The 20,570-nt window shown below is 42.6% G+C and overlaps 3 protein-coding genes across 3 annotated transcripts in view; 1 reads left to right on the top strand and 2 right to left on the bottom strand.

The window, feature by feature from the left end:
- LOC126567939 (peptide transporter family 1-like) overlaps window positions 1-20,570 on the bottom strand; it is a 490,614-nt gene that overhangs the window by 113,177 nt on the left and 356,867 nt on the right. The window lies entirely within an intron of this gene.
- LOC126568306 (mitogen-activated protein kinase p38b-like) overlaps window positions 1-20,570 on the bottom strand; it is a 643,298-nt gene that overhangs the window by 336,500 nt on the left and 286,228 nt on the right. The window lies entirely within an intron of this gene.
- The window catches only part of LOC126567755 (receptor-type guanylate cyclase Gyc76C-like), a 39,894-nt gene continuing 31,281 nt past the window's right edge, over window positions 11,958-20,570 (top strand). Inside the window, exon 1 of the mRNA XM_050224036.1 lies at window positions 11,958-12,045. The gene's annotated coding sequence lies outside the window, so the exon portion shown is untranslated. The remainder of the gene's footprint in view (window positions 12,046-20,570) is intronic.

The raw sequence follows: 20,570 nt of genomic DNA, 5'->3' as shown, positions 1-20,570 counted from the left end.
CCTTTTGGTTATCGCTCTCGCACGTACATATCTCTCTCTGTCTGTGTGGAGCTGTAGTGTTTTGCGTTTAAATTTATTCCAATTTTTGTTTGCGCCGTCCTCTTGTACTACGTCAAGTGTGTTTGGTTGCGTTCGACTTTTTGCGCGTCGACACTGCCACTATTTGTTTCTCCATTGCAGTGCTACACCCGGTCGGTTCGGGAAGCGGGAAACCATTTTTGTTAAGGTGTTGCTTAAAGGCTATTTTTAGTAGCAGGAAAGTAAGGGAGAAGAGTGGTGGTGTGGTGCAGATGGGTTGGGTGGGATGTGTTTGCGTCCGGCAGTAATGTTGTAATTTTGTGCCGCGAAAAGCGATTGTCTGTGCCAACACAATGCAGCCAGTGCTGGGCGTTACTGAAGATAATCACCCTTAAACACACACACACACACACACACACACACACACACGCAATTACATGGACACTAAGGTTCAGCAATAATGGGACGCTGATTAGCAACATGTGGTTGTGGCCGTTGTTACAGGCTGTAGCTTTTTTTGGTGCACTTTTTAAACGGCTACAGGTTGAGTGTTTCCTGTGTAGCATTGGAGAAAGGTTGTTTGGGGGTGAAGGAAACTATCAACGTATTGTTCTGTACTTTTTTGCCTTATGGGGTATTTTGAGAATATTTGCTGTCAAGCCGCTACACGAATCTACTTAAAATATCTATTGTCAAATTGAAGTTTTTGGAGCACTTAACTTTTGAACGACAAATCAGTGATGTAAGCATCCCGTTTGGCTATCGTTTGACACCACAGAACGCATAAAATTTGATGAGAGTTCCGTTCAAAATTCAATTTTGAATTACCTAGAATAAATTATCTAAATCAGGAATGGATCATAGTATAGGCAAACTAAGCAGATCCTTGGAGAAATATCCTATGAGCATCTGTTTGGCCGGTCGGAGCATTGGGGATTTAGAGGCATTTATATTTTTCATAGATAATGATAATGAGGACAGAGACCTACGCCAGGTCAGTGAGCCATCTGGACAGCAGTTAAGATGTGGCCCCAACATCGATTTAGGCTCCAGGCCTCCAGTAACTGATCTAGCTAGCCTGGGCCACTGCCTGGTACTAAGATTACTAGAGTTTTAAGAATGATCCACATTACGTGTCAACATGGTTCTGCGGGGATTCCCAAATGACCACATCTTGATCCACCATATCTTGATAACGTTGGAGACAAGGACCTTCATGGTTTAAAAATGTCGTCTGTTACAAGAGTCTAGGTTAGTCTACTCAATGTCCCATGTTGATACTAACAAAGATTTGCATAAAATTGACTTACATTAGATTGGTGATCATTTGATATCTAGACCCAGAGGTAACATGGATCTGCACAAACATAGGTTTGACAAAGCTAAATTTTGATGAAGTCAGAAAGAACTGCGCTTTAAAATCACGCCGGCCATCAAATGGGTTACTAGACTTGCCTTTGCCACGTAATTCGATGGTTAGTCCTTGACGGATGGAACGGCCTGGATGTGATTTCAACTCCTATCCTGTGTGCCCCCAGAATAAACTGTTACAAAACTCAATTAATCATTGTGAAATTCAATAACAAAGGTCACACATACTTAAACACCTCGACAATGGAGGCTATAGAGTACCTGCAATCCCTGTTTGTCATAATATTTCTCCTTCCTGACATGGGTTGTTAAAATTAAATCTGTCAGCAATCAATAAGAAATGGTTCGAATGGTTCTAAAATGCGTTCGAATAACTTTTCTCCAAGCCTGAAAAGCTTAAAGAAGGACAGCAACTGTTGAAGACAGCTTATAAAGTAAGACTAAAACAACTTCCAGTCGTGCGCATAAGACACATTAAAACGCACGAAAAAAAAAAAAACAAAACTCAATCATAACCTTGGTCTCGGTTGGAAAATGATGATGGCACCACTGTGCCGACATTCATTGCTCCTTGACCTTCTCGCATGAAAATGCGTCCCACAGCGGGACGAGAATGCTCTCATAGGTGTCACCGGTAACATTATTGGTCGGTTGTATTTCCATGGAAGGCCATTGCGACCGTTTGCGTGGGATTTGTTTCCGGCCATAGGTTTGAGCATTCTGTCGCATGAGAAAGAAAAAAAAACTGTACCTGGAATCTTTTATTTTAAATTTCTTTCATATCCCTTCGAGCAAAAGAAGATAAACGCAAATTTTTAAGCCTGATTGGGTAAGGGTTAGTCTGATGAGATCTACCTGAGAGGGAAAACGGTCGTACAGTTAGAAAGGAAATGGAACAAAAAAGCTGCATGCCGTATAATGACTACACGATGGAGTTGTGTTGAAGAAGATGCACAGAAATGAATGTTTCATGATTTTCAATTTTACATTCTCTGCACGGTCGCTCCGAGAGCATTAGGCCCGACAGAGCCAAAGGTCTTTTGTAGTTTCAAATGAAAACCATTGGGATTTAAATCGTAGGTTTTATACAGTTTTTTTTAAACAATTCGCTTGTACAAGCTGTCGAGGAAAAGTTGGCCGTCTGATGGTTGTTTGATGATGATGATGTGGCCAGACCAGAAAAGCTTTGTGGTTGACTAACCGGTGCACCATTAAAGGGATTGCGCTGGACTGTGGGAGTTGTTCGCTTTGATCAAGTAAACTTTTCTCATGACTCATTTATGTTGCAGTTTATTAAATTACTCTTGGGTACCTTTTTGAAGAGCAGGAACACCGCGTACAGCTGCTGATAGTGGAATCAATCTAAGTTATTGCGCGTGAGGTTTGTGTTGTAATCGAGCTTGCTCGAGTAGAAGCTCCATTTGAAGAAGGAAGAATAGTTTTGATTTTTATTCTTGAAGCTCAGAAGATTTAGATTTATAGTTTTTTGGACAACAGCTCCAAAAGCAGCTTTGAAAGTCCAAGCGATTCTTCATCATCTTGGCCTGATCAGTGTTGAGCACATTGTGAGAACATGATCAGGTCTTCAAAATCCGCTTCAAGAAAGCTTTTGATGCCGGACTGTATTCCTCCATTTACGGCATCTTGTTGAGCCCCTGGACCTGCCACACATGTACCTCTTTCGATGCGAATACGTCCTTGCTACAGGTGGGTAAGGATCACTCTGATCGTGTCTGATATTGTACACCATCTGTTCCGATTGGAGCACATCAGGGATACGATGTTCGAGCCGGTAATCTCCTCTTTACCCTGAATGTTAATGCACTCGAACATCACATGTTTGGGACCTGTGCCCTCTCAGATTTAGGCACTCGGCACAGTGTGCCCCTTCCTGAATCAGTTTCATACGCTCAAGGTGAGCTTGGAAGAGGCCGTGTCCTATAATGAGCTGAGTTGTGTAGAACTCAACTTCTCCAAAACGACGAAAAGTTCAAGATTTCACTTCTGGGATGAGCTGGTGAGTCCATGGGCCTTGAGTTCTTCACACACTCGTTGCACTGTACTCCATAGTGGTCTTTAAGAGCTTCACAGGAAATCCGTACTATTGCTGATCTATCTGCGTAGGGATCTGGTGCTCTCGGCATATATCGGAAAGTAACAAAGTACTATTTTAAGCTAAGGACCTTCAAATCCTTATTCGAATTCTAGAATCGAGATTCTTATAATTACCGAGTGTGTTTGGTCTTCTGGAGTCTAACTTATGACGCAAACCTGCCTACCTCAAACTACCTCATCTGGTGAAGCTCATGGTGATCAGTTTTAAATACATGACTCGTTCGATTTTCGATGTAAATATTGGCTTCCGTACCGTACTCAAATTTTAGAAACAATCCATCCCGTTTACACTAGGTTTTGTGTACCTTGCCGTATTTGCGATGTTAGTCAGCACAAAATGTCCCGCCAGCGTAATATGTTGTATTGCAAGTGCATCATTCTTTGCCTAACCTTTGTACAATCCCGTTTCAGCTACGTTTGTAGAAACTTGCACCAGTCGTTGGAAAGTTGCGAACCCCGTTCCCTCGATCACACTGGTAACGCGTGCCGAATCTACGTCTTTTCCGTGTGCGTTACGCTCTCGCCAGCTTTGCTGCTCTCTTTCTCTCTCTCTCTCACTCATCTGACGCCCTCCATCTTGTGGCCCGCGATCTTTCATTCTAGTGCTGCCGCTTAACGTTCCGTTTCCCCGGGTAGTGTAGCGGTGGAATCGTTCCGGCGCGATAAGCCATTCGGTTTGAACATTCGAGAGACAACACGTTTTTATGGGCGTCAGCCTTATGGGCGATGGCACTGGAACGAGTTCCGCCGCGCGTTAACCACATTCTAAACAAGCTTTTTTTTTTCGTTGCGCTGTGGTAGTGTGGTGCTGGGTGTGCTATTATAGCGAATCTATTTTTAGCCAAACGTAAGCTGTCTTATAAACGGTCCCTGGTTTTCTTTTTGTTTGGTTTCCTTGATCCGCTAATCTTTCTTTAATTCCTCTCCCTAGGGCGGGGAGGTTGGTTAGGATGTCGGGAGTCCATTTTTATGATGTCTCCAGAAAGATAAAGATGACCGTGTCCGTGTGCAGACACAGACAGACCCGAAAAGCTTGATGAGTACGTTGACCACAAAAAAACTGCTCGCTCGCCGCTTTTACGATCGTGAAGTTGCGTGACGATGTCGGGAATAAATATGAGCTAGCTTCTTCTTGCATTGTGAGAGCAGTTTTATTGGTTTGTAAAATTAAATTAATAATTGGTGGTGATGTGGTATGCAATTTTAAGTATTTTTGTTAGTCTGCTTCAAGTATGAGATGAGAAGATGAGATTAAAGTACGCTCAATTCTGGAGCTAGAATATTGATCTCGAAGATCATTTATTGATTCCTTAAAAAGCGAATTTCATATAATTCAAACAATTTTTCTGCAACGAAAATTATAAGTATAAAACAAAGTAATAAAAACGCCAATATGCTCAAGAATCGAACCATTCACCTTGAACGTAACCCTCCACAGGAGATAAAAAATTAAATTGAAGAATCCCCGAGACAAAATGGAGCACGAGCGGACAGGCGTAATGAAGTAAAGGATGCAATGAAATATAGGATGGAAAATTGATTGGAAATCTCTAGGCTTTTGCTTTCCCTTTTTGTACCTTTGTTTTCGCTTTCACGAGGTATATTGTATTATTTAAATTGTTGTTTTCTTCCTTCTTCTAGCATTGTAACCATCGTTCGCGCTTTGAAATCGCCCCCCACGAGAACAGACTAGAAGAGAAAAATCGCACAAAAGCCGCCTCCCAGATGGGAAGTAATCAAATAACGCTCGTAACGCACTCACTTTGCTCTCTGGCGAACTGTTGCTAATGTACAATTTTGCAACAACTTTTTACTTAATCATTGCATTTGCTGTTCCATCCGCCTGCAAGTCTGCAAAGTAGTGCGGTTGTTCTTGCTCGGTAAATCTAGTGTTAGCGACTGTGGGGACGGGTGGGTTGCACAATGGTGTAAAACATTTCCATTTGCCTTGCGAAGAAACACTTTACACCACACGAGTGGGGTTGTGCATTTTGCTGCAGCCGGCAGAAAACTTTCTTACTTACGCAAAGAACTTTATTAGTGCTAGAGTTTGTCATAGCAATCGTTGGTGCGATCTGGTTGGTACACGTTGTTGGTGAGGGAACTCGCTTGTTTCGGTTGCATAAAATGCTGCTGTTTCGTTCTTGAGAGATATGGGAATTTCAGCGATGAATATGTATGTTAAGGTATCGCGCTAAATCGGTTTCTTGTCTGAGGGATGTCCTCGTGCCGACTCCATTTTTTTGTAATCGAGATCATTAGATCGCACTGTTTAAAAAAGCGGTAGCGTCTGCGCTGCGCAGTATCAAGGATCGAGCAGCAAACATCTGCGGTAATAAAAAGAAGTCAACCCCACTTCAAAGCGTTACATCTTTTGGGTGTGTTTCCATCATAGTTCCCATTATTGTGAGCTATTCCATGCTATCAAAAACCCTCTTTTTTATGCTGAAATTTGACTAATCAATTTACCATGTCCGAAAATCCCTGCACAGGACTTCCGAAATTTCCAATCAAAACGTCTCTGCAGGCTTTTAGCCTGAGACAATCGGAATGAAAGGAATACTTACAAATGAGCCATTACACAATCCGCCATTATTCCCTCACCGTACAGCAGGTTTTCGCAATGCACTGCACATTAGAGCTCATTTTTTTTTTTGCCAACAATTTCATTGCTTTCTACTATAACTGTATGAAAAAAACTTACAAAACAGAAACAAGTTTATTTTTTCCAAAGCAAAAACAAACTTCAAAAGTCGTCAAACCGATCTCGAGGAATCTCAAGATTCTAGCGAACCAAAAGTAAAAAAGTAACGCGCGAAAAAAGAAAAAAGATGGCTCGTATTATCTTTTTGTGACATGTTGGTTGGTTTATTTTTATCATCCATGCACAACCGTACGATTGCCGGTTTCCGGAACCGGTTCGCGAAAAAAAGGGGTAGTGGAACCGGGTTGCTGCAGGTTGCAGGGCCCCCTGGAGAAGGAGCTCCCGGTGACCATCATCTCTCGGTCGCTTGCCTTTTGCGGATATTAAATTTGAATAATCCTTCGATAGAAAGAACCGGGCACCGGGAGCGCAGAACGGGAAGAATGTGGGTCTTTAAAATGGAAAAATAAAACAAAATCGTTTTGGATTTATATTTTGTGTCTTCCAATTGGTGCGCGCCGTTTGCCTTCTGAAACATATTTTGCCGAGTGTGTGTTGTTTTTTGCGAGTTTTTTTTTTTTAAATTTGTTTTTTGGGGTTTTTTTTTGTCGACATAGAAATGCATAAAACCCTGCCAAGGTATTTCATTAATGTAGTTTGGCTTTGTGTTGGTTTCGCAGCACGCAATGCGAGTTCGCAATTTCCGATTGCGTTAAATAAAATAAGAAAACGAAAAAATAAAAACTAAACGTAAACGACGAGTTTGACGGTGACACAAATAGAAATTGTGACCGGAGCGGAAATGAGATTATTCTGTTGATGCAAATGTATGTTGGCTTTTTTATTTGTCCTGCCGTTCCTTTCCAAGAAACCATGAATATGCTGAGTATGTGTGTGGATGTTAATGTGACTCGTTTTAAGCGCACCTTTCGATTTTGATGAAATGTAAATTTATGTATCGCTGCTCAATAGTTTAATGGGCAGTTTGTGATGTGTTCGGCGATGTTATCGTTTGGTGGGTGTCTTTTTTTTGTTTCATTGAAAATAATGCGTTAATGCTATGGGTCGCGTGTCGATGAAATAATTTAACGAATGCTATAATTAGGCTTCATTCAGCTTTTTTTTTTGCATTCCCCGAGCTGTTTTTCGTTTCGAATTTGTGGCCGGGTTTTTGTGAATGAAAATGCAAAGTAGAGCCTAACGATATTGTTGCCCCCCTCGGGTGGGAAGGATTAGCATTCGTGAATGGAATTCGGTTGGCCTAGAAATGTGGTGCTGGGGAAGATCGTCTATTGGTGACTTTAAATGGATGGCCTGTCGTTTAAGAAATTATGGCAAATTAATTCGAAAATAGCGTTACCGTACGGTTAAAGAGCGTTTAACTTCAGAAAAAATATGGAAATAAATGGTTGTGCTTAAGATTGGGCGATCAGATGGCATTATTGAGTGATATTAGCACTTATTGATCACTCATCCAGGACTGTCTTGGGTCCCGATAGATGCCTCATATGACCTGTGTTTTGAGCTTCCTCATAGTAGAGGTTATAGACCTCAATGTCCATACCGCTTAGAGCTTTCAAGGAGTTTGATCCGAACCTGAGAGATAGAGGAAGTTGTTTGTAGATGTATTAAGCTGAACATGAAGTGTGATCTGTACAGCTTATATTAATATTCTGAATTTCATGGAAGAAAAAATGGCAAATCTTTTCTTATCTTATGTTGGTACCAGTAGCTGTTCATCAGATGAAGTCTCAAATGAAATCTCGTTCTGTGCTCGGTACCTAGAGATCGTCGTGCTTGGCTGTAACAATTTTCCTATCAAATCTGTTAAATTCTCCGTGGCTTTATAGACCCCAGATTGAACCTTAAACAAACCCACACCAGATGCGCTGAACTATTTATTTATTTCACTTCACAATTTGTCTGCCTAAGGCTGCAAAAATTTTCTTTAAAAAAAAACTAACTTAATCACTAAACGTTAAGGAAAAAGAGGTCAAAAGGGGATAAGTAATCTAAAGGATGATGAGTGAAGACGAGCGCGGAAAGTGAGTGGGAAGAGGGAAAAGTTAAACAGGTCTGAGGAAAAAATAAAGGCACGAAAATCGCGCAGCAAAGAATCATTCGCACCTACCGCTTCTACCCGTGTTGCAACGGCCGGGAGAGTATTAGATACTTAGATATTGGGAAGAGCTAGTGACAGTACTCATCATTCAACGACTGGGCAGAAACTGGTTGCAGGGCTATCTTTAAGGCTCCGTATTTGGATACTTCACGGTTAACGAACCTAAGAGCATCTAGAGTGCACATCGTGAGTAGTCATCTTCATCTTCTTCTTGGCTTAAGAACCTGCTAGGTCATGTCGGCTATCTAAGCTTGTGAGATGTATTGATTCCACGTAGTTGGATAGTTAGATCTCACTATCCATCTGGGATAACATTTGGGATGGGATTTGATCATCGGTCCACTTAAAGTCTTAACTTTAACTTAAAGCCAATTCTTATCCTCTAGGTGCTCTTCTTCTACTTCATGGCTTAATGGCAACCTCTTGTCGAATTTAATACCGATTATTAAGTGATCCACATCTTCCTTTTGGCTTAACGACCTACTGATAATCACCCAGTTGGATAGTTAGTCCTCATGTCTTCGGTAACTTACAAGTAAGTAAGTCCGGTGACTTACAAAACGTATTCGGATCCGATTTGCCATCTCCGCAATTCTTAGTACCTGGTACGGGTCAAATAATTGAAGGAACCCTAGAAAAATGGTTGCTTAAGGTCTCTTACGGTTGCAGTGCTATAGACAAACAGTCAGCAGAAAAATCTGTACCGTAAGTTTTATAGTACACACGATCATGTGAAGCTCTATGTTGAGAAATTCAATGTTTGTACAGCGCCTTCTGAATAGTCTTTTCGCTTTAACTAAACCCAAACATCATTAAACCGAAACAGATCGTGTAAATGAACTTTCCCCCCCTGTATTTTTATCAATTCAAGGTCAGCGTACGATTACTGCTCACTATTGAGTTTTTTTTTGCAAACACTCATACGCACCTAATCTCTCGCCTTTGATAAGAGAACCCATTTTTAGCACAATTAAACGTTTTGAAAGGCGAACCCAATTATAACTACGTCAAAAGCGTGCAGATGATCGCGGGTTTTCTCGCTCGGGGACCATCTCCAGAAGAATAAAACTTCCGCGACACACCAAACCGTGTGTCGCGTTATTCGCGGCCGAGGATCGTGTCATCATCCGGTTGGCTATAGTTTTTTTTTTCGGGGCTGGGCTTGAGCTTGTAAGATCATCGTACATTCTTACCGTTCTACGTATGTGTGTGTATTTATTTTTCTCATCTTTTTTTGTTCGTCTTCATCTTTGTGGGTTTTATTTTTAGCTCATCGTCATCCCCCAGCCCTACCTTGGACGACCGCTGGCCAGGAGAGATTGCTACGTGGAGCCCGTCATGCCGGAGCACGGCCGAAAAGCTGACCGAAACGAGAGAGAAAGTGTGCTGCTCGCGAGTTTTCCACGCCTCGATCCTGTGCTCGATGCTCTCGCGTGTGCGTGTAATGATCCCCTATCATGTCGATGCTGTGCTGAACGGGGGACGTATGGGTGGTATGTATTGGGGGTTGAACATCGTTCCTACCTCCCATCGACCCACCCGATGAAGAAGATTCTCTCTCGCGATGACCGACGAACGGAAGAGTTTAGTTTTTGCGCTCGCTCTCTCATACGCGCTCGGCGTGGCTTAACGCTCCGGAAGATGCACCCCCTTGCTCAGGGGAGAGAAAAAACAAAAGGGTGAGTGAGAGAGGGATGAAGAGAGCGAAAAAGTGCGTCCAAAGTAGCGCAGCACCCTAGAGCGTGTGCTCTTTGCCAGCCCAGCGAGCAGAAACGACGCATCTCCCGTTGGAAACGGATCGTTCGATCGTGTTTTGGCGCGCGCGTTTGCCTCGGCTGAGCCGGGGAAAAGATTCGGTGCAAGTCTTGCTGTTTGGGGTGTACTCAAGTGAAGAAGCAGCCGGTGCAAACACACTCGCGGTTACACGGGTTGTGCGTGTGCAAAGTAGGTCTGCAGCGGTGGTTTTTGTGTTGATCGTAATTGTACGTACGCAAAATCGTTCCGCGTGTGGTGTTTGAAATTGATTAAGCTAGAAAAGGAACAAGCAGCAACAAGAAAAGACGAACTATTAAAAGCGAAGGTGAATAAACCTTTCTTAAGAGGTGTTAAAGAAAAGAATAGAATCACTCAAAATTCTTCAGCCTAAAGCAAAGATATTCCCACTGACAAAACTGTGGTGTGATTGTGCACCAGAACGAATACCAACGAATGGCTGCAGCTTCCTCCCCTATCGGCAGCGCCATCTACACAGATCGTTATCGTTAATCTTTTGTGCTGCAAATTAATCAAAAGGCGTACCAAAGGGGTTGAGACGGCGCCCACAAAGCCAACAAACAACAGCCAAGACGTTTATTTGATCATTCGCGTTGCTGCGAAACAAAAAAGTAAAAAAAAACTGCGAAAATGAGTGAGAACGAGTGTTCTGCTGCTTTCACCCTTATTCTTTACGCCACCCCTTATCGACGCGTCTTTCACCCTCTCTCTCTCTCTCTCTCACTCTCTTTCTCGCTTTCTCTCTTAGACCCCCTAATGGGCGAAAAAAGTGAGCAAAAATCCTTCCCAAAAATTATTGGGAACCCATTTTCTCACGATCATTTATTGTTTTGTTTGTTTCCTCTTTTGCTTCCTCCTTTCTTCTCACGCCTTTTCTTCTTATCCACCCTCACAGTTACGTCAGCAAAATTAGCGTGTATGTGTGTGAAAAAGAGGTTCGCGAGTGTTTGATTTTGTTCTTCCATTTTTTGTTTGTTTGTTTGTTGTTCGTCATTATCTTTATTGTCAAACTCACCCTTCTGCAGCTGGTTTTATGTGTGGGTTGGTGACGTGTTTTGATGCGCTTCACAGTTGATCGTCGTTGATCGAGCGCTCCTGATTGTGTGTGTGTGCAAACCAGAGGGGAAAAGTGCAACGATTTTTGAAAAGAAGGAGAAGTATAAAAAAAGGTTTTTGAAAGTAAAACAAACGGGAATGTTTTTTTTTATTAGATTGTGGCAGTGTTAGTGGTTAGTTCGGGGGTGTTTTAAAATATTAAAACAAGCAAAATATATGTGTCCCTTGTGGGTGAGTGTACGGTGAAGTGTTAAAGTGTTAAAGTGTGATTAAAAGCGAAGAAAATAAGATATAAAACGTAAGATCCTTGTTGGCTGCAAACAGGAATGTGATGTGTGTTAGTGCTGCAAGTTAGTGTACATGCAAGAAGTATAAGAAGAAAACCGGAATTTATATTCCACAAATCAGCAAAGTGCCACACGGCATATCAGCTTCAATTCGCGCGAGCGCCTGCTGTTCCCAACGATCAGCAAATTGTGTTCTTCCTTCTTAAGAGTAAACGTCAAACAGTGTGTTTGTGTGTGCGCGCTTGTCTGTGTGTGCAGCTATGGAGATAAGTTAGGCTGGAAGTAAACCCAGCCGCTACAAGAAGTGAGATCGAGAGAGAGAGAGAGAGAGTGAGCGAGAATTAAAAAAAAAAAAAAGAAGTTAAACACATTCCAGCCTTCGCCATTTTATTTTGCAATTTTCGGTCGTGCACCAAACAAAACGATCACACGATCCACGGTGTGTCTGTGTGTGTTTTTCAGAGGGGGCGGCAAAAAAAAAAAGGAAAAATACGGCACGTCGGCAACTCGGTCAGCCAGCTTCGGATTTTCCCTTCCCCCTTTTCAACCGTCTCCCATCATCACGCGAAATCCGTTTGCCGTGGCACACAGCACAGGACACCGATTTCACGTTCAAGGCGAAGCGCGAAACTATTCTAAGTTCGGCCTTCGAACACATGGTAAGTTTCGTGGGCTTAACAAGACAGCTACAGGGTTTAGAATAAAATTGGGGAATACAGAAGCAAAACAGCTAGAGCAAGTGGCGGGGCGAAGGAGGTGGGCGGGAAGATTGTGCTTCTCGCGCGGAAAGGTTTGTGCGCGCCCGGGGCGGGGGGGTCATGTAAGACTATTTTTAAACCACTCGAGAGAAAATGGACGATCCGCGAATGATCTATATCCCAGGATGATCTGCTTGGAGGGAGAGGGCTTGAAAGGAGCTTGGAGGTGGTGTCTGTTTATATTTTTCCTCACTGCGACAGAAACTGTTTTTGCACCGTGTTTGTGAGCTGTTTCTGTGGCAAGCAAACAACAAGCTCCGTAGTGTTGAGTGGCCCCTGCTTTGGCTCGTGCATCGTTTATTTGCGGCACACGCGTTGTACCTTACCATACGCCTGCCATTCATACGGTGCGGTGCAGCAGTTGCAGCAAATGTAATTACAGAACAATCAAAGTAAAGACCGTGGGTGAAGCAAAAAACCTTCCCGATGCAAAATGGCCGTTTTTACGAAGGTTCATTTTATGATTTTTTTTACGATTGTTAAAGAAGAGCCGGACGAACAGTGTTTTTAGTTGAGCACATCAACAACTTTCTTGTTGAATTGTATGGAAAAGCTTTTGAAAAAATCCCGAAAATTGGTAATTTGAAGCAAAAAACATGCAACTAAATATATATGATCAATTATAACCATTCTGAAGTACATGCTAAATGGCTTTGTAATGTTAAGAACTAGTGCGAGTTATTTGGTTATTTTATGTTAACTTTATTGGAATGCTTATCGATCGCTCGAACAGTCGATCGAACAGTGGACAATATTTAAATTAATTTTTGTATGGAAATATGTAAAAAACTAACAGCATTTTGACAGAAAAGCAAGCTTGCACATGGTCTAAACTAGCCAGTGTCACCACTCATAGCATCCGGATAGTATCAAGAATAGTATCAGGGCGTTCCGATAGTAGAGGCGTCAGCGGGGCATGACAGGAACCAAGGTTCAAATCGTGGTGTTGGAGAGCTTCGCAAGCTATTAGATGCCCGGTATGACCAGGAAGGTCGTTGTTAAGCGAAGAAAAAGTATAATTTTCGGTTGATATTGATTTAAAATGTGTTTGTAAGACCTCTGATGATTTCGCAAACGAAGCACATGATTGTGATGATGATGGTCCCATCATCACTCCATCCCTGCATAGCATCAAGAAGGACGGTTGGTAGAGCATGGTCTACAAATACTACTTACCGTCTACTGTCTCTGTCGTCTACCGGAAACAGTAAGGCAGGCAAGAGTACTTCCCGCATTCTTACCAAACCATGTCCACCTTCTTGACTGAAGGCTTTAGTCACATAACTTGAAAAAGTCGACAGATGTTGTCAGATGGAACGCCTCATATTCACCATCATCAACATTATCAAAAGTCAACCTCAAGGATTCAATAAGATTTATAGCAAGCTTTACCCGATTTCTTCATCATTTAACTTTCACTAAATAGCTCTGGATGTCTTCTTGACTTCAAGACCTGACTTATTAAATATCACTTAGTTCGGTAGTCACTTCACAGTACGAGGAAGTGGTCCATAAATGCGACCCCAACTTCTGGTTAACTTCTAACTCTGTGAAATTATTTGCTTCATTTGTGTCATTATCTGATTGAATTCTGCAAATCACTACAATGAATTGTTCTTTCACGCACTGCAGTTTCCTATCCTTGCGAAATCATCCGGAAACCTCCCATGTAGTGCAGGGCAAATAATCAATACACTTCTGAATACTCTGAGACTGAATATTGGTATTGTTCGAGCAAACTAAATATACAAAATTAGTTTATCAAAGTTAAATATGCCACTGACTGCTTACCGAGAAGGATAAGCTTGTGTATGTGTACAACGAAGCAACGGACGGTCATGTAATTTCCACAGAATTTAATATTCTTCACTAAGTGGATTAACTACCAGGAAAATTACCAATTCTGCTCAGTATGTAATGTTTGCCTTTTTCTCATTATTGTTGTACGTCAATCAGGATAAATCTATTTTACAGAATTTTGACCCTTCTGTTTATTGTTGTCGATTAAGTGCCAGTTATGGTATTGAACTGCGCACTTGCTTTACAGTTTTCAGTAGATTTTCCTTGCATTTTCCTCAATTTAATGGGATTTTATGTTTTGGCTTCTTTTGTCGTTTGCCACCCAGGCTGTAATGGAGCCGCCCGGTCAGCCGTAAAACCGTTACCATGGAGCATCGGTCATCATCTGACCGATGTTCCAGGTTTATTTTCACCGTCGAATTGATGAATGAGTTTTAATTTGTAAATGGCCACCGCTGGGAGAACGTTTTTTTTTTTTTTAATGGTTAATAATGCGAAAATCAATGCGGCCAATTATACATGAGTTTGTTTGATGATTTTGTGTGCGTGCTTTTGTGCTTTTAAATGCACCTTAAAAAGGAAACTTTATTTATGTGCTCCACAAATGTGTAACAGTTGGCAAACAAAGTTTCCTATGTAATCAAACAGATAATCTAAACTTAGTTACACACTGTACAGGAATTTTCCGCCTATTTTGTTGTTACGCCTGTTGCTAAACTTACGCAAGGCTAGGTTCTGCTCTATGTACACCGTAAGGATTCTCGGGACAGGAAAAGTTACGCGTGCAATGTCGTACTATGTACTTTGGCTGTGTGGAATGTGAGACCATTTTATGTTGCCTCGCTCAAGCCAAGGGCCAATTTGAGAAGTGCTTGCCCTGTGTTTCCGGGGAAAACGGGATGAACATTTTTCCTCCCCCCGGAACGACTCCTTTCTTAGGTGCTTAGGTGGGGAAGTTATGCAAAACAATGCCTCAGCACGACCGACCGATACCCGGATCGTTGGATCAAACTCATCGCCACGTGACAATAAATCATTCCACTGCGTGCCATGACCTGGGTGTGTAGTTACCCGAGATAGTTGAGCATAACACGCCAACATCCGGGATGGTAAATTTTCCCGAGTAAAACTTTAAATCCCAAAGCTTTCGACCGGAAAGCGTATTTACTGTGTTTACTTCCAGGAAGCGTGCACGCACAATATGAAGTCGAGCGTTGTAGAATGTTGTGAAATTTGGTGGAAAATGTTTTTAATACTTCTGTGCGGAAGGCTGAAATCTGTACTAGTGAGATTCGCGGTTTTGCGTAAAACACTTTAGTTGGTATTTTCCACCGGAAAAAGTTTATGGGGAAATGATGCTAAAAAATAAAAAGTTTATTTTGCTCACTCCATTTTAAAACAACACAGTATCCGTTTCCGTATTTTCCGAGATATTTCCATCTTCTTGGCTTGACGATCAATGTTGGATTGTCAATCGATTTGAATCGGAAATCGGTCTAGCCGTGTCAAAACCGTCGCCCTTTCCTGTCTTCCAGAGCACACAATTGAACTTTTGAATCACTCAGTGAAATTTATCAAATAGAGAGTGGAATATTACAAACTTCTTGTGGATCTTTGCAATCATATAGTGGAACCTTGCGTTCACTTAGATGATATTTTATTTATTATAGCCATTTGTTCATAAATATTCTGAGCTTGGTGTAAGAGCTTTTGGCGGCTTTCTTAGACAAGCGTCTGGATATGTTCGTGTCGATTTTTCTTTGAATTTTAGCCCTAAAAGGGTTCTAAAGAGATTACCCCTTTACCATTTGTTAGTAGTCTAATCAGCTGATTAAGCTGACTTTCATTGCTTAGGATGCCATCAAAACCTGAAACAAACCGTAAAGAAACATCCAAATGTAACGCTTCGTAACGCTTGTTTGACGGTTTCGTTGTGCTTAGTTGTTGGATTAATTTATTTAATTGAAGCCGAAACACGTTTTTTTTATTTAAATTTACTACTTCAATTAGTGAGAAAATCGAATCTCAACCAACCAACGGCGACTATATTCAACTATGCGAAATTAAAATACCACAAAAACAACTTTGGCATCTGTTTTTGTGGGGTCTTGCTTGGCGCCTTCATTGGGCGAGTTGGGTTTACGGGCGTGTATTGTTGGGATAAATTTACATGAATGTAACAAGCATTTAGTAGGAATTTAAACTCTACCCACCAGATACGCCTTATACGCTTCAGCCATCGGGACTAGGTCGTGTATCGTCGTAATAGGTGGCGTACTGAAAGGATTCTCCTACCCTTCTACTTCTCACGCACACAAACACCGCTGTTATGTACATATTTATAGCATTTTGATTTGGGGTTTCAAAGTTAAAGCCATTTAAGCGTACAGAAATTTACCCGTAAAAAGCATTACTCTTACTTTGATCCTACTGCATAACCTCCAGGAATCTTTTGGCCTGCAATTTGCGGCTTCCGTTGATACTTTACTCGAAGCGCGAAAGTCGTCAGTTCCGCGTACGAGAGCAAAACCCCTTTCGATGAAAATTATTTCGTCTTTCTGGAACCAAAAGCTTTGCAAATAAAACCGTTGGCAAGAGTTACGAGTAATGTAACCAACCTTGTAAATGCTATTTCTGAACCGAGGCCTGAACTTGGTCTTTTTTGCCATGTCCAGTACTCTTCCTTTGATAGGTTCTCTTGCTCGCTCGCTCTCTCTCTCTCTCTCTCAGTCTCTTAAGAACCGCTTGCAGAAACCGAATGACAGGATCGGCCCAAAGAAGGCTTGGCGCGCTGATCGGCATTAAGCATACAACATAACTGTCATGCCGGTCGGTGGCATAAATTAATGGCTAATTGTTGGTTTTATCGCGTTTGCAGCCGCAACCGTGCAGCGCCCCGGTTCTGTGTCATTTTATCGCTTCGACCACACTCGATAGTTGGTCGAATAGTCGTTTCTGTCAGGATCGTTTTTCCTGCCCTCCATCTGGCTTTTTTTTTTGTTATTGGCGGAGGCCGTTGGCTTGGCGATATTTAGACATTCAGAACAGGTAGCAAAAAAAAGGAACGCCCGCAGTAAAGATGGAGGTAGGAGGGTAAATAAAGCCGACTGGCTGTGGCGCAGAGGTCCTGACGGGTGGTGGCGTGTGTCAATATAGAAGCTGCAGCTGTTTAATAGTTTGTTATATATTTTATATAAACAGAGTCTAGTTTGCAATGATTATTGTAATCATGCAAACTATTGATTAGCTTCCTTTTTATTTTCTTATCCGGTCCCAGTCTGTTCTCCATCCGTCATATCAATTAATATCCTTCTCCTAATCAAGAACACTGATGTAAGACTTAAAATCTTTTCAAATTCGCAACGAAAAACCAGTCCAAAAACCAAGAAGAGAGGTTTCTCCGGTTACTATTTTCGTGTGCCTAATAACGGTGTTAAGCGAGCATAGGAAGTGAACGGAAAAAATGTCCCATAAACCCCTTGTTTCGCATACCCACCTGAGGAAAACCCCTGACAGCGTGGAGCTGTGTGTCGCGGGTCTGTTTGGTTTGTTCCTCCCCCAGTATGGTAGGTGATAATTTATCGTGATGGACGGGGGTAAATATTTAATTAACACATTCGACAGCGCTGGTGGCGGATGGCGTAGATAAATATGTCTAAAAGCAACCCTCCCTCCCTACTGAGTATTCGCGAATTCGTTTTTGCGCCGTGGCCGATCATCGGTTGGTGGTTGAATGTTATAGTTTTTCTTTTTGCTTGCTTTCTATGCCCCGTTTGTCGTATAAATGTTGAACTCACAGTATGGCTGGACAGGAAAGCTAAGCCATTTGCCATTGAGTGAAAAGATTGTATGAACTGAACACCGACTCATACGGGAAGATTGATTTAGGATTTGGATAGTTTCGTTTTTCATAACAAGCACAGAGCACAGAGTCGCTGTTGACTGGCAAGTAGCGAAACAGTGCGGAAACAGGAGGAAAAGATAGAAGGGTTCACCCCGGGAATGGCAAACATTCATCCCCTGCCCTAGCGACACGGTGGAGCGCTAATAAAAAGCAACGACGAATGAAATGCAAACTTGGTTGTGTGTGCGATACGATAAGTGGACGCTCAATTAGTAACTTCGGACACCTTCGGACGCCACATCGCGCAAACGATCTTGATTACGGGGTTTGGAGCACGGGTCGCACACTTCCCTTGTTGCCTGCTAGTAACGGCTATCAGTAGGGTCGATTTTGCTGCGCAAAATCGATTTAAAGTACGATTGGGTGGTGATGTTTTATTTCGTCACCAAACCTTACACTAAGTAGATCCTTGTAATGGTGCGTGTTTTGCTTTTGCTAATTACATTTCGATAGGGTGGTTGAAATCCCAATTTGAGCCGTTCCTCCGCAGTAAGGACTAATTATTCAGCTTTGTGATGATCATCAAGTCCTGTAAGCCTTTCGGTAGCCGGGTAAAAGCCCGAGTATTGCCCAGTGTATCTTCGTGGTGGTAAAAATCGTTCGATAAAAACTTTATGCATTATTGCTTTAAATAGTTCCTAAACATCAACAAGTATATGAAAAGCGAAGTAAAACAAGCATTTTAATAAGTGACTAGCGCAAGAAAGGACTGCTATTTAAGAGTACCGATGATCTATGCCTGGAACAAAGCTTCCTTATGTTTCAACGGCTAAGGGCTACATATTGGCCGTGACAGTCCCGACAGTCTGTGGAGGATGTGAAGTAATATCCTAAGGTAAAAACTAGAGCTCTTGATAGGGAGAGAAGGAATATAAATTTAAATTGTAGCCATATTTGCAACTAACTACGAGGTCCGGATGGGATTTCAAGCCCGGTTGTGTCGTTTGAAGACACTCGTCGCTGTCCTCTCTACCAAAAGAATACCATGCATGATAGCGATCAGCTGAAGCCATCGTAGACGACATTAATGGGTCTTCATCTCTACTTTATCATTCAGAATTTTGGTAGGTTCAGGAGGAACTCATATTATCCATATCAGGAGGGTTCAGAGTAAAAAACTTCTTATGTGTCCCACCACAGACAATAATCGCTTGTCTTACAAGTGATAAGCGTCTCAAATTATTTTTGAGTCGCTTTTATCTTTATTTTATTGAAGGTTATTTTATTCTCAACGATAAACACAATCGTTTTTGTTCGGAACACAACTTTGTTATTCGAAACAACAGTTTAATGGCACTAATTTCGGAATTTAGGAAGCTTTATTTTTTCCTCCTCATTCACAATCCATGCTCAAAATTTGGGCACCGTTTCTCAGGCAAAAAGAAAGTCTTTAAAACACATAAACACTCACACGCACGGTAGCGTACGAACGGTACGACCTACTCCATCGCCCATTCGCGCATGCACCCACCACCCGGATAGGAAGGCGCAAGGCCAACAAAATGCATCCAGAAATTAATCGCCCACCGTCCAAACCGGTGACGAGCGGTGCAAGTCTACCCAGGTCGACGATGTGTCGTCGTCGTCGGCATGCGGCATCGGAGGACCACCTTGAGAAGCTGGTCCGGCTGGCCGTTTCCGCGAAACAGGTTAGACCGGGCCGAAACCCGGCTCTCCGGTGTTGTTGTGGTGATGCCCGGGTGACACTCAACCGGAGCGAGAAGATGTCATCTGTGTTGGGAAGGGGGAGGGGGAGGGGCGGTCGGGCGAGGTCAATGAAACTGCTGTACGGCTAAGTGGTTTTTCGAGGTGCAGTTGGTTGTGGTTTGGTTTTACTTAGGCCAAGACTACAGTGCACCAGTCGAACGGTTTCTTTTATGGCTCGAACTCATCAGTAAACGCGAACCCGAAGGCAATATTTGAATACGCACGCGTACTTTAATTAAAGATATTTATAGCAAAAAATTCTGGCTGTGTTTCACGCAACAGAATTGGTCCATACGAGATTGAGTGAACGAATCCTTTCCGGCAGCAGGCGACAAGAGCTTTTGGTACAAGTTGGCAGGCACACACACAAACACACCCAGCCCACTGTGCTAATTACAATTAGGCTCAAATTTATTGCTTCCAGATAGGACACCATCAGCCGTTGCCCGTTGCGAGCGTCAAATGCGCTGGAGACGTCTTTTAGCGTCGAGATCTTCGCTCCCGGAGATTGGAAATGGAAAATGTGATTTAGCGAAACGATAGGAGAAAATAAATCGTATCACACGGCACAGCACAGTGCATTGGATAAAATGTAACCATATGATAGGCGAATGACAAGACTTTGGTCACCCAGAGCAAGTCTTGATGCGTGGTGCAATGGAAAAACATAGTAGACCGGAGTGTTGTGCGGTCGAGCGAGTTTCCGACAAGCTGTCCTTTCCGACACATACACCACAGGATGTGTGCTGGATGATAGTTTTTCCTGGCACTGGCGCTTGTGCGCCAGCCACAACCACATCGCACCGAAGCAACAGGAGCTCTGTGACAAGCTAGCAGCGAAAAGTTCTTTTTCCCATGTAGTTCCCCGTTCTTGGCTCAACTCTTCTTGTCGCCCCCTGTGTGCCAACTAACGGTGGACGAAGTGCATTAATGCAGCGCGTGTGTCAGTGACAGCACGCAGCACTGTTTTGTTTTGTGAAGCTTTGTACGGTTCGGACCAAGGGGGGGGAGGGGG

The sequence above is a fragment of the Anopheles maculipalpis genome, chromosome 2RL (genome assembly GCF_943734695.1).
Source record: "Anopheles maculipalpis chromosome 2RL, idAnoMacuDA_375_x, whole genome shotgun sequence".
NCBI classification, from domain to species: Eukaryota; Metazoa; Arthropoda; class Insecta; order Diptera; family Culicidae; genus Anopheles; species Anopheles maculipalpis.
Note: the sequence above shows the minus strand (reverse complement) of the source record. Positions and strands in the feature narration are given on the sequence as shown.